The sequence below is a fragment of the Aulonocara sp. 'chitande type north' Nkhata Bay genome, linkage group LG19, assembly GCF_057382095.1.
Source record: "Aulonocara sp. 'chitande type north' Nkhata Bay isolate Kocher_YH1m ecotype deep benthic linkage group LG19, A_spYH_male_GT1.1, whole genome shotgun sequence".
Taxonomy (NCBI): Eukaryota; Metazoa; Chordata; class Actinopteri; order Cichliformes; family Cichlidae; genus Aulonocara; species Aulonocara sp. 'chitande type north' Nkhata Bay.
Genome location: NC_141362.1, coordinates 21,437,083 through 21,462,666, shown reverse-complemented (window position 1 = coordinate 21,462,666; position 25,584 = coordinate 21,437,083). Strand labels below are relative to the sequence as shown.

General features: G+C 40.3%; 1 protein-coding gene across 2 annotated transcripts in view; it reads right to left on the bottom strand.

Annotated features, from left to right (window-relative positions):
* Positions 1-17,243, bottom strand: part of fndc3ba (fibronectin type III domain containing 3Ba) — a 93,211-nt gene extending 75,968 nt beyond the window's left edge. Inside the window, exon 1 of one of the 2 annotated variants that reach the window (XM_086274316.1) lies at positions 17,119-17,243. The gene's annotated coding sequence lies outside the window, so the exon portion shown is untranslated. Of the gene's footprint in view, positions 1-16,719; positions 16,907-17,118 lie in introns of those variants that run through there. The other variant, XM_086274317.1, reaches the window with a different exon arrangement.
* Between the last annotated feature and the right edge of the window lie 8,341 nt (positions 17,244-25,584).

Genomic DNA, 25,584 nt, shown 5'->3' with positions numbered 1-25,584 from the left:
ACTACTTCTGCTGCACAAACTGACACTTTTATTCCTCCAGCTGGGGGAAGAGAATCAATGTCATCCTTGTCCCGGTAGTCATCTTGCACAGCAACGCTAAATCAGTGTGCCTGACTCATCAGCTGTTAATGAAACTTACCAGACACATCCCCAGCCTTATATAGTAAAAGAGGTTAATGTTGTAAAAACCTTTAGTCTTAATAAAAGTTGAGCTTTGTGTAACCAAAGAAATGAATATTTTGACTAACTGTAAGTAAATTTGCACATTACCTTGAGCAAAACAACCTTGCTCTATACTCTTTTACACACTAAGATATAATCAGTCGGAAGTTCCGGCTTGTTATCTTTTTATTTGCCTTCAACTCAGTTCTGTCCCAAACATCCAGATTAATTTATCAAAAGTATAATCAGAAATTTGGCATTGGCCTCAATGTAAGTCACAGCATACTGATAGATGTAATGCACTACAAATGGGTTTCTTCTAAAATTAACTAAAGGTTCAGCTTTTAGTCAGTCTTTTTAAAAGCACATGACGCGCAGTGACACATGACTGACACCACAAGTCTTTTTTAGACGTGAATGACAAAAAGAGATAAGTAGTGATTTCAGATGCAATCCCACAGTTCCCCAAACTACTATCATCATGGGACAGGCAGTGGGGGAGAAGGCAATCTACAAGTCAAGACACTTGGGCAGGAAGCAGGTTGACTTTTAAGAGACGTTTCGCATGAACAGTTACAACATGGCCAGAAAGAGATTTTCTATCATTCTTACGACTGATCACAGTTTGTGCTGGTTACAAAACTTGTTACACCCCTACTTATTTTTAGATTATCTCAGTTTAAACAATCATGGCCCAACAGCTATGATAAGAACACTAAAAGTAACCAGCATTTGTGCTGACCTGGATAACGGTTTGTCACACAAACTAGTTTTGCACAGTATTCCCCAAAAGAAAGAAAAATGGAATCTCAGCACTATTATCCAGAACAACTCTTTCAGGGTCTCAGACAGTTCAAGCTGATTCAGGATTTTGGTGTTTTGATTATTTGTGCAAAAAGTGTCCTCCAGCCAAAGTAGCAGTTCTCACCAAACTGCAAAATACTGAGCAGGAATCTGAACTATGAAACTGTCTGACACACTTATCAAAAATACCAAATAACGAGAAAATGTACTGAACTGTCTGGGGTTTTTTTTTTTTTTTTGAGATTTTGTTTTGTAATAATAGTAATAACTATGTTATTTATTTAAAATAGGGTCTTACAATATTCAACAGTACATTTATCATGTTCTAGTTTTGACAGAAAATAATATTTAAACCAAAATTCACCTTTTATATTCACATCTCATTTATATTGTGGTATATCTCAATATCAACCGATATTGAAAAAAATAATGTGTTAGGCTTTTTTTCTCTCCATATCACCCTGCCCTACTATTGCGCACTTCATTCTTTAAGTCCTCCTTGTGTGTAGAGGCAAAACAAACATAAACCAGGTTTTACAAATTTCAACTGATTTTCATGTTGCTGAAGTTTAAAAACCTCATCAAATCTTTTTTTGATTTTTCTTCCTCGTGACAAAGGTGTTAAAATGTGGCGTGCATATTGACTGTACATTCACAACAACAGTTCCGTTAACAACCAATGTCAGGTTTGTCCTTGCTGTGTGTGTCTAAATATATAAATAGACATCATGTGACCTAACTTTCTAAACATCAGCTGCTGCCTCACTTCTGTGTTTCTATTAGGGATGGGAATTTTATTTAAGGTGGAGAGGACAACAAAAAAAAAAAAAAAAAGTTGAACATGAAATATCGAGAGGAAGAACTGAAACTTAGCTGTGCTTGTTACATTTGGAAATGTTACATTTGCAGAAAGGTATCAGTGATGACCCAGAAATCAACCTGTGACAATAGTTTCATAGGTGGGTGTAATACGTGAGCTCTAAACGTCTTGTATATGCTTTTTTCACAAGTTTCCTATATAAACAAAACATAGATTGTGCTATTCATTTGCTTAGTACAGCACAAGCATATCTACATCTAGATGTGTATGTAAATGTGATAATGAAGAGTAGATAAGAAAGAAAAAGAGACGCACAGACCTGGTATCTTATTTCTCATGCTGGGTGTGTTAAACTGAGGAATGCACTCAGGTGTCAGTACTTAGAAACTAAATGAATGAGTGTTCACCGCAGTGCACACACAGGATCACACATGCACACAAAACAGCCACCACAACTGGGATTGGTCCAAGCCTTTTAAAACCAATCTTATCAGTTGAATCTGTGCTGGTTTTTAATACACACACACACAGATGCATTGATACACGTTTGTGCGTTTGGGCAAGGGGGGGGAGACTTCTACATATGGTGGGAAACTGCCACAAACACCACTCCCATTCAACCCCAGCTCATTTTACAAAAGGTATTCAGTCTAGGAGAAACCTGCTCTCTCTCTCTTTCACCCTCTTTCTAACACACACACACACACACACACACACACACACACACACACACACACACACACACACAGTGAAGGGGGGTGCAGGGAAGGAGAGAAGCAGAGGGCAGAAAGAAAGAAAATGTGGAGAGGACGGCAAAAAGGAATGCTGTGATTGTGCTTACACACACAAACACACACACAGGAACACACACTTGGGAAGGACAGAGAGGGGATTTATAAAAGATGAAACCTCTTTTGGGTCCCACATTGGCCGACAGCTTGCTGCACATATGCAGACAGTGTGCTTATGTGAGGGAGGGAGCAGCAGACAAACAAAATTCAGAGTTTCAGCTTGTTCTTCAATCTGACTGCATGCATTTGGCTTGCATGTGTGCGTGTGTGTGTGTGTGTGTGTGTGTGCGTGTGTGCGTGCGTGCGTGCTCTTATAGCTGAAGTCCTCTTGCCCTATAATTGCAGTAATGACATGTCATCCACGCAGAAGAACTCTGAACGGGTGGATTGGAATGCAATGGACACATACAAGCGCACACACGTGCTGCACTTCATACCGTGTATGAACAAGCTCCTCTCCAAACTACCTAAACTTAAACCTTTAGGGCACCCTTTTTCCTTCAGAACAGATGAGATCCGGCACCTAGAGAAACCACATCTAATGGCAAGCTAAACCAGCCAGATGCTGCATTTCACTTTTAACGAGTCTCTTTTAAAACCCTAAATCAGGCAAAATTTACCTCAATGCCACAACATACGTAGACATTGCTATAAACAGTGTTGGCTTTAGAAATCATGACAAATAACAATGTTTTAGGTGAAAAAATGTGTCTGCTACACAACGCAACCCAATGAAAGTAGAGAGAAAGTAGCCATTTCCAAAATGTGTGCATTTAGCAGCTGTCTTCCTCAACTACAAGAAATAAAATAAAACTAGGACTAACTGTAGAGAAGAACTTGAATTTTAATGCTGACCTGAAAGCTTTCTTCAGCTTCACCAGTACAGGCTTTTACTGTCTCTACTGCAACACTTTTTCTTTGCAATTTCTGCAATTTTTCTTGCCACATCCCCAAAAGGATGTGCATTTAAGCAGTCCTAGAGAATACCAAAAAAGTGTCCAAGGTTATACTGCGGTCACTGGCTTCAGATTGCTCATAACAAGAGGCAGATGAGAAACTATTAACAGTTTGCAGTTATTCATGTGAAATGCAGGAATGCTGCTCCTCTTAATGTCAGTGTCTGAGGAAATCTTGGACTTTATTACTATGTTGCATAAAAACATCACATGCTTGTCACCGTTTCAAACCTTGAATAAAATCATTCTTTCTCTTTCATTTTCTGTCTGCCTGTATTTATTTCTGTTTCCTCTGAATGCCAGGCATACTGCAGATCACCGTGCAGCCAGAGTGTAGGCAAGTCAAGACTTGGAGCCTGGTAAATGATGGCCTCAGCACTTCTTTCCCCATTCCCTCACTCGCACTCACACTCTCTCTCTCTCTCTCTCACACACACACACACACTGAGCATCCTGAGCGAAGCCTTTCTCTTGTGTCATCCTCTCATCCATGTACCCACATACCCAATGCACATATAAGGCCAGTAAAATAGGCAGCAAACTAATGACTCAGTGACTTTAGGTTAGTCTTCACTCTCCTCCCATGTGCCCTCATAAACTGAGGCTTTTTAACTCTTAATAAATTGCCAACTCTAACACAAGATTTTTTAAACTTTTTTCATGGTCTTATGTTACAAACCAAGCAGCCATATATGGTTCCTCAATAAAAGGGTTAATGGAAGGAGTTCTTACATGGTCACTCAAGTTGACAGTGTGCATGCTGACCAACTTCAGATAACTTGAATTGCAAGATATGTAATGTTTTTGCCTAAACTCATCTACTTCTTTTAAGAGCTAATGCACCACAAACTAAATCCTTACACCTTTAATCTGCATGTTGCCACACAGACTACTTGGGTTCCTAAGAAGTAGCTCAGCCCAGGAGTCCAGGATTTGACTCTTTTGCTAGGCGCTTCCTGGAAAGACCCCGCCTTCCTCGCATTCCACGACCCTGTCAAAATACGACCGATGTTTCCAACTGGCTGATGGGAAGCTATTAGCTCTCCTTATAGGCTGTTGCCGGAGCACTGGGCGGGGAAGTAAAAGCTGATCTCCAAGAAGCGGCAGCCCATTCCCAAGGAGAGAATTCAGTTACATAACTGTGCACATTAGCACACACAATGTCAGGAGAGCACCCTCAACACACAGTGGAACACAAAAAAGTGTCTAAGAGAAAGAGAGGTGAAGAAGCATAGGAGGTAGTGCCGAAAAAGACAGACAGGAGAGAAGCTGAGAATGACAAGAAGGGGGGAGAGGGAGGGAGGGTGTAGGTGAGGCATCATTTTTCCTTGGGAACAAAATCAAGAGGAAACGGCTATTTTACACTCAGGTCAGGAGCTGTGGGAGAGGACTTCCAGCCAGGGTGTGTGTGCGTGTGTGTTTGTGTGTCTCTGAGCAAGACAGAGAAAGGTTAATTGGTGGATGGTGGAACATCACTTGCATCAAGCCGTAAGTGGCAAAGCAGTGGAATGAAGAGAACTATGCCAAGAATAGAGCACACCGACAAACACACACACAAACAGCTGAGACAGGCCTGGAGTTTAATGAAAAAAATAGCAATTTTGGTGTTATTAAATACATATAATCTGTTGCTTGTTTACAAAGGGAGGTATTGATAGTAATCTGTTAAAGTAGAGAAGGGCAGCACAGGCGGTGTTAAAGAAGAAGGGGTGGGGGTAGTGATAAGACCAGAGAGGGGAGAGACGAGGAGACTGAATGGGGATGGGTAAAAACAAGGAGAGACGAGGGTTGAGTGTGTGGTGAGAGAAATGTGTGGAATTCTAATTGTGTTATTGCTGCAGAACAAACATTAGTCCTGCCTGTCATTCCGCAGACAGCAGGCTGTGAGAGACTGTGTGAGTGAAAGAGATGGAGAGGGAGAGAAAATTGAATGAATCCGGTAAATTAAGGGTCAAGCCAAGAGTTTCAGACAGGCTCTCCCCTTTTTCCCCGGCTATTTATGAAGGCAGAGTGTTTACAATCAGCTCTGTGTTGCTCTGGGAGTTATGTGTTTGCTGCTAGCTTTAGCACAGCACAGCCCGCTCCAGCAGATGTGTGCATCTGCCTGCAAGCCCTCCCTCTTGCAGCTGTACGGCTGTGAGTTGGCCTTGTGTGTGTGATTTTGTGTGTGTGTTTGTGTGCTTGGCCAGTAGGCAGTAAACCCACAGTAGAGGCCTGACAGTCCAACGCCTGCCACGTAGCACCGACGTAACTTCAGAGGAGAGAAGATCTATATCCAAAAACTCTCCTGTGTGTGAGAAAAAAGGTGTATGCGTAAGAAAGGAACTAATAAATGAAATAATGTGGGTCATTGTCTGAGAGTCTGAGTATAAACAGAGGCATTGCAGATAGCCATACACAGAAAGACAAAGTGACTCTGTGATACCATTCATCCCAGTCAGATGTTTCCATCAATTACATCACCCAAGACCGCCAATCTCTCGCTCTTGTCTTCCTGCTGAGAGCTCCTTTAACTTAAAGGTGTTAGTGGCCTGAAACTGAAACTAAGAATTTTGAAACCCAGTGACAAGATTTTTTTGAGAGCGCAGAAATGTAATTGGCCAGTGTTACATATGATCCATTTTCATAGCTGTATCCAAGCAGCCCTGCAGCCCTGGACTTGCTCAGGCATCCCTCGACAAATGAGAGCACAACAGTTAAATGCAAAAGTGACAGGACATTAGCTTGTACATATAGCCCATCGACTTATTAGTACAAAATAAAAGGGTGATGTTGTAATATATCACTGTGCAAATAGTGCATCTAATAAGTCTGATACACCCACCGCTATGGAGTGGGCATGAATGTATACCACCTCCTTCACGCTCCCTGCAAACCCATTCGAAGCGAACTGTTTCAAGGAAAAGTGTGGAATATTTTCCAACCTGATTATCCCAAAATTGGCCAAAGTTCATGTGCCAAATTGTCATATGATGTCAAAAACAACCAGTTTCCCACTTATACTAAAAATACGTAATTAGCAGTTTCCTTTTTGCCTCAATATAAAATAAACACAATGAAATAATATGCTGACATATATAATAATTTACCAATAACATAATTAAACCAGAGCATTTGAAAAAAGTTTTTTTTGTCCTAAATAATGACATTGAGACATTTAAAAACTGTAAACGTAGATCAGTTTAAAATACATCAGTCTCCTTGATTACAAATAATCATCATGAGCCCTGGAAAAATAAAACATATTGGCGGACGTCTTATAAGAACATTCTGTATTTTGTTGGTGTTTTTGTGTGTTACAGAGGAAGTGGCTATTCTCCCACAAGCACATGAACATGACTCACTCTTCTTCATGCCAGCGCTTCCAGATTTTTCTTCTCCATTTGTCCTTTTCTCCCCTTACTCCTCATCTCTCTTTCCCTCTATCATCCCTCCCTCTCTGCCGTCTTCCTCCCATCCCACAACAGTTAAGACTTTTCCCCATCAGATCCAAAGAAGCTGAGGATTGAGAACTCAGCTCAAGGACAGCTCACAGCAATCTCTTTCCTAACACCTTGGATCTCCAAGGCTCAGTCTGGCCACGCCGGGGAAGGCCAACCTACAGGCCAGGAGACTAAAGGCTGAATTGGTCTGACTGGTGGGCATGACAGGCGTCATACACACAGAGGCCGTCTGGGCGCTGGCTTAACATGGCTAACCTGCTAATGCCCAAGTTAAATGGAAATCAGCAGATTAAAGTCCATCTACTCCTAAAACCCAAAGATTATTAAAGGTTAAGAAATTCTTGTATGTCTTAAGTCTCAAGTCCAGGTTTTGCAAGCAAGTAATCACTAAACCTTATTGATCTTTACCTTTAGGTAAGACTGCATGCCATTTTCAGAAGTGTTTTACTTTGTCAAACAGTTCTAAACGCAAAGACTACAAGAGAAAGACAAAGTCGAAAAAGTGACAGAATAATGAAACAAAGCAAGATAGCGCTGGAGTCAATAACCGACATGCGTTTTATAAAATTATCCACATTGCAGACTTTCAGCAAAACTGATAAACACACTATTTGCATTTCATTTACATCTCAGATCGGCCAAATATTATGCTAGCATGCCATTATAGGACACTAGCTCCACATTCTCATTCATCTCTCATCCACTACCTCCTCTCATTTTTCCAGGTTATTGCCATGTAATGCAGTTGGATCCATGTAATACAGTGCTTTAGCATAAATCAGATTCTTTGCCTGCAGAGCTGGATCTTCTTCAAGTTGACGGATTAGATAGGGCTGGGTGTGTGTTGTATACAACTTTTGCGGTTGCATGCTTTTTGAGGCTCAGCTGCTGATTCGCACGAAAGAATCAGCAGCTAATGAACAGTTAAACTTTGATTTCCGTGCACCATGTACTCCCTCCCTCATCTTCTCATCTCATCCTGGGCCCTACTTTCAGCTTTAACCTATTGCAGCTCTCCCCTGCCCCTGTTCCTCCCCCTCCATTCTTACCTCCCCACACTATTGGCTCAACTTCTCAAACAACCCCTCAGCCTTCAAAAGACAGCCGCCCATTCAGAAGGTTTTGGGTTAGAATGGGGGAGGAGAGCAGCACAGACTTGTGGAAGTTTGAATGGTGGGTGGGAGGGAGGTGTGGGGGGCGGGGTATAGGTCTCTGATTCCCGCTAAATTGTCCCACATGGCTGAGCGTGCTTAGTTTAAACAAACACAGCCACTTCCTCCTCACTGCACACATCGAGCACACAGACAAGCGAGCATGTACATACACACACACGCACAATACACACCAACAGGGTGCACAGGCATGCTTAAACTCCAGTATACACAGCATGGGCACACATGAACATAATACATTGTATACCCTAGCAAGCAGCAGACAATACTCTTATTCTAAAACTCCAGCCAGAAAAGACAAAAAAAAAATTACATTAAAACCAGCACATTTGGGAATGTGTTAAAAACTGCTTTTAGAGCACCTGTGCATATTTATACCTTATGACCAATATTACTAACTAAATATTACTTACTTGGCTACTTTGGCAATCAATTATTCAAAAGATTTTTCCATTTTATTTCAATTCATATTTCATTCATATAGCAGGAGTTCACCATAACACTTGCCTCAAGGCTAAAGCACAGCAAAAATGTATTGATTTCTCAATTTTTCTTTCCCATGTTTTTCATATTTAGTGAGTTTGGTCTGGATGTCTGATGATGTCAATGGCAAAATACCTCAATTTTAAAAAAAAAACGAGTTAGTTGTGATATTTAAACACGCTGAGTGTTTAAACATGAGTATTAACATAATTGTATTTAGACAAGTAAAAATCACTTTTTCTTCTTTTACCAAAGACCTAACTTCTCTGTCTTAAAGACCTCTTAAAGACTATGTATTTCAATGAAGTGACCTACAATCATTGTAATTAGCTCTGCATTACAAACGGCCTATGAAGAGAGGTGAAGGAGGACAACCGCAGAGTCCAGACAAAGAGCGCACATTCAATGCCAGTGGACCTGCTGCCATCCAGACCTGCACACACAGCATGTCTTAGCCACTAATGCTGATCTCCATCGAGGCTGGATGCCATGAGTCTTAATTAAGACAGCCATGCAAAGTCAAGAAGTGAATAATTCTACTCCCCAACCAACCACCACCATCCCCCTATCACACACACACACACACACACAGACACACACACACACACACACAGACACACACACACACACACACACAGAGAAGCCCAAACTCTCATTTGCAGATGGATGAGTGTGTAGATGCAGACAAACCACCAAGAGAGACTCGGATTTTATGGGTCAGGAAAAGCTTGCTCAGTGAGTAGTGTGTAGATGCCTGTGTGGGCGCTGAGATAGAAAAATCATTTAGTCACACCTACACGAGAAACCTGTTGTGTACTTGTGTTTATGAATGTGCATGTGTGTGAGTGTGTGAAAGAGAGAGAGGAGGGAGCGAGTGCACGCATCAGTGTTAAATCCATTAGAGGAAAACTGAATTGGGCTGAAAAATGAGAGAAGACACTTCTGGGAATCGCAAGCCAGTTGAAGGTGTACATACAATCACTTGCTCCCTACGATCAAACACACACACACTTATAACACCCCTCCCTACAGCTTGGGGTCACAGGGTCACATTCCTTCTCTTCAATCAGCCTCAGGATTTCACACACTACTTTGGGGAGGGGAGAGAGGGGATGGAGGGGAGGGGGTGCTGTGTCTGTGGATTTCAGTATGGAATATTTTATTGATTTGTGTGTGATCCTGCTTGCAGGTAAGGGGAAGAAAAGTTCAAGAAAACAGAGGTCTGAGGCCATGTGTGCACAAAGCTTAAATAATTTGAAGATACACTTTTCAATCTTTTTTTAAAAACACCCTCTTAATTACTTATAAGTTATTAAGGTAACTAGGCCAAGCAGTTAAGGATTTCTCATTGTTACAATTTACAGGTGCCATTTGTAACACATAATGAAAACTAGAGTTGTTTTCACGGATATGTCAATGGCCAATATGCTCTCCTCTGATCAGTTTCTCACTGGTCAGGCAGTAGCAGGTCTTACTGCTGCATCATCAGTAGCTTTCGAGGATTAATCTTTCACATTTGAAAGCAAGAGGAAGAGGCCTGCTATGAAAAATGGAAAGAGACATTCCCCTTCTCGTCCCCGTTCACTAAACATTTAGTCAGATCGAGCTTCAAAATAACTGGTGCCATGTCAAATAAGTTGTCACGGTTATTTTAATTTATTAAAACAAACGGTCAAAAAGTCAAGTGTGCACCTTGGAGCAGGAAATATCACAGCTCAGCATTCAACATGACAGATCGTGTTAAAAAGACAGGCTAACCTGTGGGTGTTAGCAGGCTACGTTAGCATCCGTAGCTTGAGGCTTTGAGATTCATCATTTTTACATTTCGCTGATAAATCTAATATTTTTTACTGAGCATTTATTTCCTCCTTTTGCTGAGCCCCAAACTAATGGTGAGCAACATGGCCAAAAGATCATAATGATAACATCAGTGTTTTACAAGCAGTGTGGCCATTTAAGCTTACGTCGAGCTCAGGTGTTGATGAGCGCCAGGATTTTCTTTTCCTTTAAGGAGAATAGCTGCAACTCTCAAGGTAGCCACTGTAAGTTATTAGCCTTCTGCTCGTGTTAGGCATTTTTACACATATAAATCGGCTTGAGAAAAAAAACTATAAAGAAGTTCAAAAACAGGGAATAAGGAGCCAGGAAAGTGTTATTAACTAATACTGATTTACGAGTTCAGCTTAAAATCGTTCATCGCCGTCTCTTTCCTTTTGCTGTTGTTGCACATATGCAGCTCCACTGTTCTGTCTGAAGTTTAAGGAACCGCCCGATCGAAAACTTTCTTGGCAGAAACCTTGCACACGATGACCTTTTGGGGTAAGATCACTCTTTAAGGTCACAATCTACAGTGTGCATATGGCTATTTGGATACAAAGCCTGGCATTTCTAGTCGCACAAATCCCTGCTTCATGGTTTTGCTATGATTTCATTCTGCTGACTAAACATGTTATTTCACGATGCTTTCCACTTTCCATTACTCCAACCACAATGTTTTCTTCCGTTTAAAAAATAACTTCTGACACTTCCGATATAAATAATTCATCCAATGTGTCACAACCAATCAGTTTGCTTAGTTCATGTGATAGTTTGGACGGGGCTGTTTCTTTGTTAGTTTTAATGACAGGATCCTCTAAGAAACGGATCGGAAGTCAAATTAAGATTCCTCCCCTTCACCCTTAAATCTGGCCCAAATATATCCTCCATGTGAAGTGACAACATGTGAAGCACTGCCACACACACATGCACAGTTGCATTAATCATACATACAAATAATGATGGTCACATACAGAGAGACAGGCATACTAAGAAGTCTTATATGAGTTCTAATTTTGGTTCACAACATAAAAGAAACTGAAAATAACTAGTTACAGATTCAGTTCCCCACTTCAGTGCACACACACACACACACACACAAGACAGACTTAGCCAACTGCAGATTTAAGACACTTGAGATAAACACTCAAAATGCTCACAGCCAGGCATAAAAACAGCCATTAACGACTGGCGGAACTTTCCATGGGCCTGCCAACCAGCAACACCAACACGCCTGGCATGCTAATACAAGCACATAAAGTTAACTGAGTGTGTACATTTCATGCATATGTGTTAAATCAAGGCTGTGTCTGTGTCTTTGTGTGCATATATATATTATATATATATGCACAATTAATGTCTTTGGCCAGCTGACTGTGCATGCTCACACAGAGGCATCTCTTCAACAAGCCATTTCTATGGATGATACCGCCTAGGGCCTGTGAAAGGGCAAAAGGAGGGCAGGGTGACCGAGAGATACACACCTCATTTGAATCATTCAAACCTTTTTTTTTTTTTTTTACCTTAGATACTAAGTTGATGATAAATTTGGCAGCCGGCCTTCTTGTTGTGAAACTTTTACCTCTTTGTCAAAATTCTTTGACTCTATCACGTTAACTATTAGTCTGTGTCTCAGCAGGTGAGATGTTTCAATAGCACCAGTTGGTAAAATCAAAGATTTAAGCGAGGGCACAAGTTGAATCATGTGCCAGTATTGCTGTGCATTGAAATGCACGTAAGGTATTCGAATATACGTGGCTCAAATTTCTGCTTGTGGCTCGACTTTAAGTACTGTTCCAGCTTATGCTTACCCTCATATAGAAATATGGCTGCAACTAATGATTATATTCATTAGCTCTGCTTAAACAAAGAGAGAAGTGAATCATGTTTAACATTGTTCATGTGCAGTGATGCTTGGATATCAACAGAACAGGTCAAATTTTGCTAAGTTACTAAAATGGTACAAAATCTTAATTAACCATTATAACTTTCTTTAAGTGACTGGTGTAAGGGTCAAGCTAGAGTGTATTCCATGCAGCACATTGGCAGACACCAACACACAACATTCAGTGTGTAAAACATCAAAACAAAGGGGAAATTACTTGTATAGTTTCCAGGTATATGCCTTGAAATAGCTTTTGCCTAACCAGGAGTCTAAAGGGGTTCTGAAAATGACCCAGGGTAACCTATTATTTAAATTACTGACAAGAAAATAACCATCAATCATTTAATTCATTAACGAGCTCCTCGTTTCTTTTAACTGTCAAAATGTAATAAATCTGCTGCATAAGAACAGCAGTTTGTTTTCATTTTTTAAATGCCCTATTAGGTTGTTTAGTTTAGTCATTATAAAGATGTTTACTTAAAAGTGAATGAACACTGTTACTATTTTCTTTGCAAAAAAGCATTAAGAGGAAGTTCAATGACCTTTCATGACAGTCTTTGTAAATATTTATTTCCAAAAATATTCATTCAGTTGCATCACATTTGAGAAATCCTGTCTGTCTTATTTTAGACTGAAACTCTGAGACTGAGATTGTTTGAATTATTTTATCAAACACTACGATTAGCAAAAGAAGAAGCCAAGAGAAGAGGAAAGAAAAATGCAATGGAAAAGGGAATGGGAGGGAGGAGATGGGGGAAGAGAAGTTGAAAGGCTTCTTTCATCTACATCTGAATCAACTGTCAACAATACAGGAAATTATCGAGGGAGACAAAAAAAAAAAAAGAAGGGAGACGGGATTCTGGAGAGCAAGAGGGGCAGGGAGGAAGGCAAGGAGGACGAAAGAAAGGGCCGAGAAGGGTAAACATTACAGTTCTATGCCAAGCAAACATTAGATGCTGGGATACTTCAACAAAAAGCCACCGTTCATTTGGGAGAGAAGAAGATGGAGCAAGAGAGAAAGAGTGGGCGAAGATGCGAGTGTGTGGCAACAAGCAGAGACACCCAGTCAAAAGCTGGGAAATGGAAAGTGAAAGCATGGAGCGTCAGACAAACAGCTGCTGTTGTTAAATAGGACAAAGCGTTTTTTTCTCATAACACATCCATGCATCTCTTTCTCAGTGTCTGTTTGCACAATATCCTGCAGCAAACACGGGGTTTAACCTCATGAATCAGATGAGTCATTTGTAACTTAATGTAACTGTATATTTGCATACACACTTCATGAAACAAATCAAGAGATGCAGGACACTAAACCTGCACTACAAATTCATCCTGTAGGACATCATTACTCCACACTCGTACGTTATCTTGAACAAAAAGACAGTGTTACTTACAGTAATTAAAAAACCAGAGAGGCAGCAAGGAGATAATCTACAGAAATCCTGCTTTTGCACTTTAAGTGTTGACCTTTTGACCTCACAGTAGAGGAACTCCTAATCACATCCAACTTACAAATAAGATAACCTCTCATCACTGTCAAGGAAATGCACCTCCGAAACAGTAACAGTGAAGGTAGCAATTTTTCTGGGAAGCACACCTGTTGCATTCGGAGAACCAGATGGCAGAAGAGACAGCAGGATACATAGAAACTGCAGACATACAGTAGAGCGGTGAAGCACAGTGCACAGCAAACACACACCAGTTACTAGAAGGAAATATTCAGAGCAAACTGATGTATTTAAATGGTCGGAATCAGTACTATAAATAATAATTACTACTGATTATATGCAGACATGACAAGAACTGCAGATCATAAATGTAACAAATTTAAATTTGCACAGACTGTGCATGTTTTTCTTCTTTTCTAAAGCCTTTGAAGCTGACACACTTGTCTCTTGAACTAAATCACCACTGTGCTGCAACGACTAATTCAGCAAAGCAACAATTATTTTCAAATCTAATCTTGCTTATTTGGTCGATAAAATGTCTACAACTATATAAAAACTATAAAAAAAAAAGTCTAATGCCTGAAAAACTACAGTAACAGGAATTCATGAGGAGTTTTATCATAAGTTTCTTCATGTTTGCCTCTGTTTCACATGCTCACACACACACACACATTCCAGGGCAGCATTGTTTTGTCTATGTAACTCTATAGCTGCATCTGCCTGTGTTCCTGAAAAACAAGAGCTACTTGGTAACACTACCCATTTGATAGCGTGTTCTAGGTTACCAGTCAGACACATAAGTACACACATACAATGGCTAGCATCATCCAGGCTGCCCATTCCCTGACCCCATTTCAACCAGGCATACCAAAGAGTTTTATTAGGCCAGTAGCGAACCAGAGTACTAAGACAAAGAGAATCCTCCTGGCATCCTGAAATCACATGTAACATGAAACTAACTTCCTTATTGTTCTTAGAATAACCACATTCTGAATATTGGACCCAAAGCTTCTTGTTTTAATATCATGTATGCTTTCTGTGTAGATGCTGGAGAAGTAGAGAAGAAAAATGTATGCCATATAAAAAGAACTTACCAGTGAATTGACATATAAGATATTTTAGCCTCCCTTTTCCTCATTATTTTGGTTGTCACTCATGCAAAAACTAATTAATTGGATCACAGAAGCTGCAATGTTAAAAATCACCCCATGTGTAGGCAGTGACGCACCATCACAGTTAGTGGCACAAAGGTGTGGGCTGCACCTGTGTGACAAATTTAAAACTTACATAAAGTGTTATTCAACCTCTGTTCTTTCTCTGTTTGTGCAAAATACATGGAAAGCTAAAGCAACAATGGTTACCCTCCATCAATGTGACTCCAGTATAACCCCAACCTGACTGTGTCTGCTTAAAGACACACAGAGAAAATGTGAAAATGAGAAGATAAGGATCATTTGATATAAAGTTGCATCAGTTTTAAGGCAAATCCTTGCTACATATATCCTAGGAGTTTCAGCTGTGTACAATGTTGCACATTTAATACAAGCTTCAGGTAACAAGCTGTGCTGAATCTGACACCAGTGAAACACAAAGAATAATGCTGGAGCTGTAAAGCAGGATGGTCCCAAATCTGAAAGCCTATCTTACCTTTTAACCTGATTCCTCTTGGGATCTGAGTTAGAGCCAACAGATGCTACTTTCAGCAGAAAAGGCTTTTAATCATGTTAGAGTGCCACACTTTGATTAAAGCTTTACCTGCATCCAGCTGTCCACCTCTCAGCTTACTGTCCACAACTTAACTGTCTGATGCTAAAAGTTTTTGATGCTCTCATGGAAGCAAGATAAATTGCTCATTCAAGCAGCACAGGGAGAATTCCTTCACACTCTAAACCCAAATACACCTTTTCAGCTGGAAGCCGACCTCATTCATCCCCCTCAAAGAAAAGTCAGATATCTTTTTCTTTTTTTTCCGGGGGGGGTAAAGAAAGGGAAAAAAATCATGGCCACATCAGCCTTTCACCAAAGGAATGTCACGTGACGTCATCTATTTGGGATCGGATTTCTCCGTCTCCCTTTCCTTCACTTTCTCCCATGAAAAAGTAGAAGAAGCGTACATGTGTGTGATGCGTTGGGTAATCCCCCCAAGCCCGTAACCAATATCATCCGACGTGGACCTGAAGCGCACAACACGGGGAGATATGCAACCCCCAAATCAATGCTCCAATTACACCTCACCAATACTGCCACCACCAGTAATGACATTTTAATGACAACTATTGAGTCCCGTTATTAAACAAGGGGAGAAAAAAAAGAAAAACCTGACAAGCTACCAACGATCCTGCAGCCCAACTCATCTGAAGTTTTCTCCTAATGCGGTGGGACAAGGGCCTATAGTCTTTCTGTAACTACGTGGACGTCAGATAATCGATCGTGTCGAGCAGAAGACCAATGTTTGATTTCCACGTCTGCATCAGAGAGGCTGAGAGAAAAATTTGTCTCCTGCATAAACAGACACGTAGTCGTTTCTGGGGGAGAGAGAGGGTGAGAGAGAGAGACTGGCTGGCTGGAAGGAATGCTAGGATATGCTGGAGTTGGGATTTTTTTTTCCTCCTCCAAAGCTTTTCACTGCATTCTGCAAACGCACACAAAGTCAACGGAAAGTCGATCTTAAACGGCCCCTTCAACGCTTCTCGACAGTTATCCAACACAACAGAATCCCCTATAGTGTCAATTCAATGATTTCGCAACCCCCTCTGTCAAATCTGGCTGCCTCAGCATCTTCCTTTCCAAGTTATTTTCCAGCTATAAAAGTGCTCATTTCCTGATTTTAAGCAGCAACAACAAAAACGACGATTTCCACAATGCAAGTCACAGCGCACCAACAGTTGATTATTAGAAACAAGCCACGGAGACAACGGTTTTCTTCTGTTGCGCACTCACTCCATCTGAAGTCCTCGGAGACAAAAACACATTCTTTGGTGAAAGCTGAGAAATCGGGACCACAAAGAGCAGACTCCAAAACGCACAGTCCGACACATTCACGCGACTAGTGTGATGAATTAGCACGACTATCCCCTCTGCTTTGCCTTATTGTTTCAAAATAAAAGGAATTTTTGAGCAACAAAAAAAAGTTTCGTTTCACCCTCCTCCGCAGTGGCAAAGCAATTTTCCTTTTTCCTTTGCGTTGGCCAAGTGGCCCAGACTGCCGGCGTCAGCGCTCAGCTCTCCAAACTCACACACAGACACACGCACTTCTAAAACTTTTTCAACATCCACTCCAGTTGCCTCGATTCCCCCACTTTGTGGGGAATGCTGCTTAAAAACTGTAAAAGGACTCACCTCGCTGCAATAAAATAATCTTCAAACAGACGTGGCTGCGCGATTTTTAATTCCCTGGGCCGGGTCTTGCCTGTCTGCTGGCTCGACGCTACGAGTACTGGGAGACTCCGCCATGTCAATCATAGCCGACCCACATGGAGCGAGATCCCGCCTCTACCGTAATGCACAGTGCGCAGTGAGAAAGCCAAAACAGAACGCTATAGCGCGCTTCTCTCACAGCATAGAATAAATGAGGGCGGACAGCGGTTTACAGTCATGAAGAAAAAGAAAAGAAAAACAAAAAAAAAAAACTAGGGCACGATCATTTTTTAAAGAAATAAAAGTTTTAAAGGAATATTTTAGTTACTTTAAAGCTATTAAATGCCAAATTTGCCTATCAAGTAGACTACAATTTTGAAGTGCCTTTAATGAATTATTTATTCCGATAGAGCTCAGTAATCAGAACATTTTGTATACAAAATTCACAAATACTGAGTTATAGTTTATTCTCTTTGTGATTCAACGAAAAAGATTCAAACTAAACACAGAACATGAAAAAATATTCTACGCATAAAATATGAGATCCTTTTATGCTTTTTATTGGTTGTTGACTCCTAAGACATCTGCGTTAATAGGTTATGTAAGCCCAAACAGGTGGGTGAACTCTAAGGCAAACAAACCCAAGGCTGAATTGATTTTATGTGTCATAATGCTACAGAATATATTAATTCCAGTACCCAGTACCTGTGTCATGTTTCTTGTCATTTCACATTTTTTAAGTTAAAAATAAATTTTAAAAAACTACAATTAAATTAAAAAAAAAATCACCAAGAACTCAACAATAAATGTAAATAAATAAAATAAACTTCTCAAGTAATATACAATAATTTCTTATACCATACATTCAAACTAATTCACCCATAGCAGATTTTTGAGAGTGTCAAGTGGGTCAAAGCTCTGTTCCAGCGCCTCTAAAACATCTTTAACCACAGACCAAAGTCCCTCTGGTGGCTGAACTCGGCATCATTTAGCCCACCAAGAGCCCACAGTTTCAAGGGTTTTAGGTTCAGCATTGATACCTGACATCGATTAATGGTCTGATTTATTTTCTAAAACATATGTGGTGAATTTGCTACAGGTTTTAAAAAGAATAAGACTTTTCCAATACTGATCGGTGTATGATATGCTACACAATACCATATTGCATCTGTGCATGCATTCACCTTCTTCCCCCGGGGTTCATTATAGCAGACTTCCACACATATACAAATGTGCATGTTCGCGCTTGAAATTAAGACATCATTGCCAACAAGTGCATGTCACAATTAGAACACAAAACGTGTCTCAGGGCCAAAAACATAATTTGTATAGATTCAATACAAACCTATAAATCCATCATTTGATGAAAACAGTAACTTTACTCTGACAATAAAAAAATGGGAGTAAAATCACAGATCAAAAATTGTTGTTAAATTGAAATCCACAACAAATTTTTACTGCACTTTGAGCCACTCATTGGCTTCGATCACAGAAAATTCAACACTGCAGAAAACCAGAATGACATTGTTTCATTTAACCCTGGCACGTGCAACAACAAAAAACAGGCCGTTCAATTCGTTACGTCTGTGTTTTGTATATCTTTGTCCACATTGATAATTCTTACTGTATTTTCAAACCGGCACTCAGAGCCAAATACACTCGTTGCCCCTGAGCTCTTCATTTCTCTCAGCTGGCACAGACAAACACATTCCAGCAACGACACTTAGAAAATAGTCACCAGTGTAATTCGAATCCAGCAAAAGAAATATGGTCCTTTACCAGGACAATGTGCCTGTGAGGAATTAAATGGAATTTGATTCAATTCAGTGAACACAAATCAACCCAAGGGGGCAACTGATATGGCAAAAAAGACAAATCATACTTGCCCACCAAAAATACGACTGATGATCAATGTGAGAGAACTCCTCTCCTTATAAGATGTCGGCTCAGCTTTTTCTGCTTTCATGTAGGTTATTTCCACAAAAACACTTTAGATTTCACAGTGTTCCCTAAAAACTTGACACCCTTTTGACTATTGTGCCTTGTACACACAAAATTCTTTGCCTCATATACCTTATTAGATGTTTTGATACAAATATTGTTATGTAGCTCCTATAGTAAATCCCCCACAAAAAATAATGTCCTAAATGTACAAGCCATAATGCAATATAAAATAATACTTAAACTGTGTAAAGCCATATCAAAATAAATATTTGTGTGTTCTTTTAGGTATTGAATCCTTCCCAGAAACCATCAAGAACACATTAAATGGTCTTCTTGACATTTTGATCACATCAGGTTCTTTTTCAAAGCAGACCAAGTTGGCACAGTTGTCATGGAAATATGGATGCTGCTTTCTGAGCCCATTAAGCATATCTCGTTCTCGCTTCTCTTGTACCTTTTAAATATAATAGCAAATACAAATACAATTTTATGAACACCAATGACTTGTGAGTTTACGTCCTTACACCACACTAAGCTCCTCTGTCTTAAATGCATCCTCACAAGGGGGGATGTAGATAAAGAGAAGCAGATGAGTTAGGGAAGGGCTTAGCTTTAAAACAAGAGAGAAATGAATTGTGCAACAGGGGCTGTAACTCAGAATCAAGAAGCTGTTCCCACAATTTTGAGCTGTGGAAACAATGTATAGTAGTCGGAGACAATCAGTCTGTGAATTTTAAAAAAATACCTTCTTGATTTAAATAATTCTGCTAACAAAGCCAAAGTAGGCCAACCTCCAGTGACGTGTTGGACCATTACAGACATTTAGTCACATTAGATTAGATCTGTGGAGGAGAGCGGATGAGGAAAGACTGGAGGGAGCAGATCTTGGAACAGCAACACAACTATTTCCCCTGTATGTCAGGGCCAGGCCTCCACAACTGCCAGATGTTTACCACCAACCCAGCTGCTTTCTCTCTTGCCTTCTTTCTCCTCATCTCTCCTCCTCAGATTTTTTCTCTCTCTGATTCTCTTTAAACCAAGCCCACCCTGTAATCATGCACACTCACCAAAGGGCTTTGAAGTAAGTGGAATGTGTCCAGCCATATGATAATATGCACTCTATATTCTTATAACAGATAGAAAGTAAAGAAGGGAAAGCAGGAAATGAGATTATTGGACAGCAGCCAGCTCTTTAGTGTGGTTTTCTAGATGTTAATTATGCCCTCACTCCACTCTTAGATCTTGCACGTGTGTGTGTTTATGTATGCATTTATGGGTGTATGTTGCGTGTACATATGTAGTGTTTGTGTACACATTATCAGAAATGCTGGTCTAAGAGCGGGTAATGGGCTGATAATCGGCGCCTTGGAACAGAGAGGTGCAATATGATGGCGCGTGCATGTGTGTGTGCATGTGAGGTACTTCTTTCCAAAGATGTGAGGATGGAATTTACCTCATCATGAGTTCAAAAGAGTCAACCCAAGGCTCTCAGCAAACCAGCAAGTGCAGACATGTCTCCCACCTCTCTCTGCCCCCTCCAAACCTTTTTTTCCTCCTTTTTCAGTATGCAGGGCAGCTGGTTGGACCGTTATATACTAAAATGATTTCTCTGACATGTGTTTGTACCTCCATGACCTAAATTGTGCATTTAATTGGAATATAGTACTGTGCAAAAATCTTGAACTACCTCTGAGCTCTTCATATTTTGCAAGGCGAATGAGTAATAGTTGCAGTGATTTATTAAAAGATGTGCAAAAATACATGGAAATATAGTATACAAGGCAAAAACAGACTTTTTAGACTTCTAATGACCTTTTAAATCAATATTTGATATTGCCACCTTTATTCTTCAGCCAATCGTGTTCCATTGTGTATGCTTTTGCTGCATTGGCCTTTTTGTTTGCGATCATTCTTTTCAGATGGTATTCCACGATCAATCAAAAGCCTCCTGACTTCGTCCATACACACAGATGACAATTTTATGATACTGATTATCATTGCAGTTCTTGTGTAACTTGGCATACCTCAGTCTTTCCCTCCTGCTTCCCGTCCTTAAGAATGACTTCCTGACAGGCAGCCTTCCACTGAGACCATTCCTGATGAGGTTTGAGTGAAGAGTGTGTGGATAAATGGAATGGTGAGATGCATCTCCCAGGTCACGTGTTAGGTGTTTGCTGGATGTTTTTGTCCTGTTTTTTTAAGGACACGACGTTCATCTCCTTTTGTTTTTCACTTGTCCAGTTTCCTCAATGTTTTAAGGAAACAATGCATGCCATGGTGAGATATAACATTTTTTGGCTAATACCTGTGTGTCAAACTGCGTAATCTTTGGGATTATTTATAATTTCAACTAAAGAAATGCAGCTGGTTCTACAATTGGTTCTTTGCTAACTTCTTATTTGTACACATGACACTGTTTAATCTATGGTTTTTAATTCACTGCATTACATCAGGATATATATGTAATGCAGTGAGAATTTAAATACAAATTTACCAACATGACATGCTAGAAAGAGAAACTAATGGGGTGTGTACTGAGCCCTCTCCTGTACTCACTCTACACCTACGACTGCACGGCCACTAACAACTTCAACATCATTGTGAAGTTTGCGGACGACACTACAGTGGTGGGTCTTATCACCAACAGTGATGAGACGGCTTACAGGGAGGAGGTCAGCGCCCTGACCCACTGGTGTCAAGACAACCATCTCACCCTCAACGTCGCAAAGACAAAGGAGTTGATAGTGGACTTCCGGAGGTGCAGAGAAGTACACACCCCCATCACCATCAACGGCGCTGCTGTGGAGAGAGTGAGCAGCTTCCGGTTCCTTGGCGTACATCTGGCTGAGGATCTTACGTGGTCAGTACACACAAACAAAACAGTGAAGAAGGCGCAGCAGCGCCTCTTCTTTCTCAGGAGACTGAAAAGATTCGGCATGAGCCCCCGCATCCTCAGGACCTTCTATCACTGTGCCATTGAGAGCATCCTCACTGGATGCATCACCACCTGGTATGGCAACAGCACTGCCTACAACTGCAAAGCTCTCCAGCGAGTAGTGCGGTGCTCTGAACGGATAATTGGAGGTGAGCTTCCCTCCCTCCAAGACATCTACAGGAAGCGGTGCCTGAGGAAAGCGGGGAGGATCATCAAGGACTCCAGTCACCCCAGCCATAAACTGTTCAGACTACTTCCATCAGGAAGGAGGTTCTGCAGCATCCGGTCCCGTACCAGCAGACTGAGAGACAGCTTTTTCCATCAGGCCATCAGACTACTGAACACGTCATAGACACCTCAGCTTCACTACTGGAACTTTAACATTATGCACTCCATACTGTACAGTAATGCCACTGTTTTGCACATGTCTCACTCTGTATATTTTATTTTATATATTTTATTTATTGCTTACTCTATTTAATTTGTAAAATATGTGTACACACACACACACACACACACACACACACACACGTAGAAAAATATTTAGTATACACATCCAGAAATGCATATACTATTATATATTGTACATATATTTATTAGTTTCAGATGTAGCCATTCTTGTATTTTGCTTGTTTACATTATTGTATTTTGCACAACTCTGTTGCTTGTGAAGCTCACACACAAGAATTTCACTCACATGTGCTGTACCAATGTACCTGCACATGTGATGTGACAATAAAAGTGATTTGATTTGATAATGTTAAAACAAATTATATCTTTTCTCTTATTTGGACTCTTTTACCATTTTAGGCTTGTTTTGGGGGTCTTTTGGCTTGAAATAGATAGTATTAATATTCTATTTAGTATCTCTGGAGCATCTGGAACAAGAAGCGATTTCAAAGGCTTTCTTTGCCCAAGCTCATCTCTTTGTCTCGCTTTGATAAGATGAATTGCTTCCAGTTGTTTCCTTCCTCTTTTCAGGACTTTCTCAGACAGCTTTATCCAAAGCTTATGTTTCTGGCATCACTGGTATGCATGGAACAAGTACCGCACTCTACATTAATCAAGGCCTTACAGTGCCCATGCACTTCTCGTTGATGAGATCAATTGGTTCCAGTTGTCGCCTCACCATTTTGTGGGTTTCCCAGTCAGCTTTATCCCCACACAGTGTTTAGATGAGATTTGTATTTGTTCCATCTTTGCCAATCATGTCATATGTTCCATCTTAAAGAATACCTTCCAGTCATGACATCACGGTGGGGATTTCACACTGGCTGGGTCACCCCACCATAGGGTGGTGGGCGTTGGCAATCACAGCCATGGAATGTCTGTGACTCAAGAAGGTGGGCCAGCGATCTGGTTGGCTAATTTCTTTGTCCCTGACATTTGTGGAAAACAAGCAGAGTGCCATTTTAAACAATGACCAGTCCACTCTGACCTTCGCTGGGAGGCCAATTGCTCGTGAGCAAATCACAATGTGACACCGTGCCAGCTATTACACCATTGTTCGAACAATCAGTGCATTCAGAACAATAAACCCCCAGAAGAAACGGTGCCTGCAATCACCCTCATTTTGCCAAGAATTACATCCCCACAGAAATATATAACATACGTTTTCTTAAGTGCTATTTACACAAATCAGTTTTATCAAGATGGGTGAAAACAGAGGGGTGGAACTAAAACACTGTAAAAACAGTTTCATCTAAAAGCACAGTTAGCTGAAGCAATTAATTTGTGTGATCACAACTTGTGAATTAAAACAATATTATAATTAAAAGTTATGGTCCCCACAAGATGAAGCCTCCTGACATTTTCACAAACTTTTAAAAACATTAGAAGAATTGGGTACATGGAATAGTCCAAAAATGTCTTTTCTCGTGCGTTTTAGGCCAGCGGTCTCCAACCTTTTTTGCGACCCAGGAAAACAGAGTTAACGATAAAAACGATAACAAAATAACGCTGAAAACCGATAAAAACCCTGAAAACCATACATTTCACACCTGAGCCTCAACTCTCACGGCCCGGTACCAAACGACTCACGGACCGGTACCGGTCCGAGGCCCGGGGGTTGTGGACCGCTGTTTTAGGCAACCTAACTGGGTAGGTAGGATGTCCAGGAGATACAACTCCATCTTTTTCACACAAGGTTGCAATCAGAGATCAGTCTGTGTAGTAGGAAGTTGGCAGGGTAAAGACCCTTCAATGTTCAGTGGGATGCATGAAATACTTGCATTCTCAAATGCATCTTCATCTTCAGTCACTTTGCTGATTTGTCCAATATCATGACAACTTGAGAGCCATGGTACAGACCTATATAGCACAAAGGATGACAAAATAACCTTGCTGACCTCATTTTTCAACAGTGCCATCAAACATGCTAAGGAGCTGGTTACCATTGTAACTCAAACACTGCGATTGGCATCACTGTAGAAACTTTAGTTTATTAAATTTTTAATTGATGAAAATATAACTGTCAAAATGGCATTCAAGGGGTTCAAAGCCTATGTCATTTATATATGTCATTTTCCATCCATCTTTTTAACCACTTATCCAGTTCAGTGTTGCTGGGGGCCACCATAGCGCCAACATAGAGAGAGAGAGAGACCCATATTCTTTTCATACTCATTTGCACACCCTTATTCATCTAATACACTGTAAACAATGCAATACCTACACATGCGCTACTGTAAAATAGCAAATGAGAAAGTTCACAGGTTAGAGTCAAATGTCAATCATATATATTCCACCCTGCATATTCTTTATATTTTTAGTTGAGCGATTTGTATATATTAATGCCATTTATTAAATTTGTAAACTCTGTAACATATTGTATTATTTAAATAGTTTAATCTGTTACTGTCTTGGAGTAACTGTAAGTCACATAATTTCCTAAGGAATTAATAAAGTATTCTAATTTTGATTCATGGAATGCATTTCTTACCATTGTTCTATTGTATAAAATTAGGTATTGCTTACAGTATTTTAGACACATTTGAGCCAATGCAACACTCGCTGAGAGCAGAAACAATGACACTGTAAGCTCAATGGAGATTGTCTTTGCTACTACAGATTAAAAAAAGGTTGTGTAGCTCATTGGCTTACTTGTCACCTGTATAATCATGCCTCTAAGCTGGGGCAGCAAAAACAGTATGCTTGGAAAACAGCTCAGCTGATGTAATCTACAATCACAATAAACCCTAGATTTTTGGTTGTTGCCAATTTGGGAATCTCATAAATATCCAAAAAGAAAAAAACAAAACAAAAAAAACCTCAACAATGTGACTCATTGACCACAGACTTCCTGTTTAGCTCCTGCTCTTGTCATGGAGGCTCCGATGCTAGCATATTGATTCACTGCAGCGTCATACAAGCCATATAGGGTCAAATGTTATTTGTTAAAAATAACTACAACAGATGAAATTAAACAACAACATGAAAAAATTGAGCACCAGTGCATGCAAACACGTTAAGAGCACAAAGTGTGTGTACACAGGAGGGAATAACGATGTCTGAATGTGACACGTGTGTCATGGAATAAGACCATAAAGAGCAAAGAGGAAATATTTTTT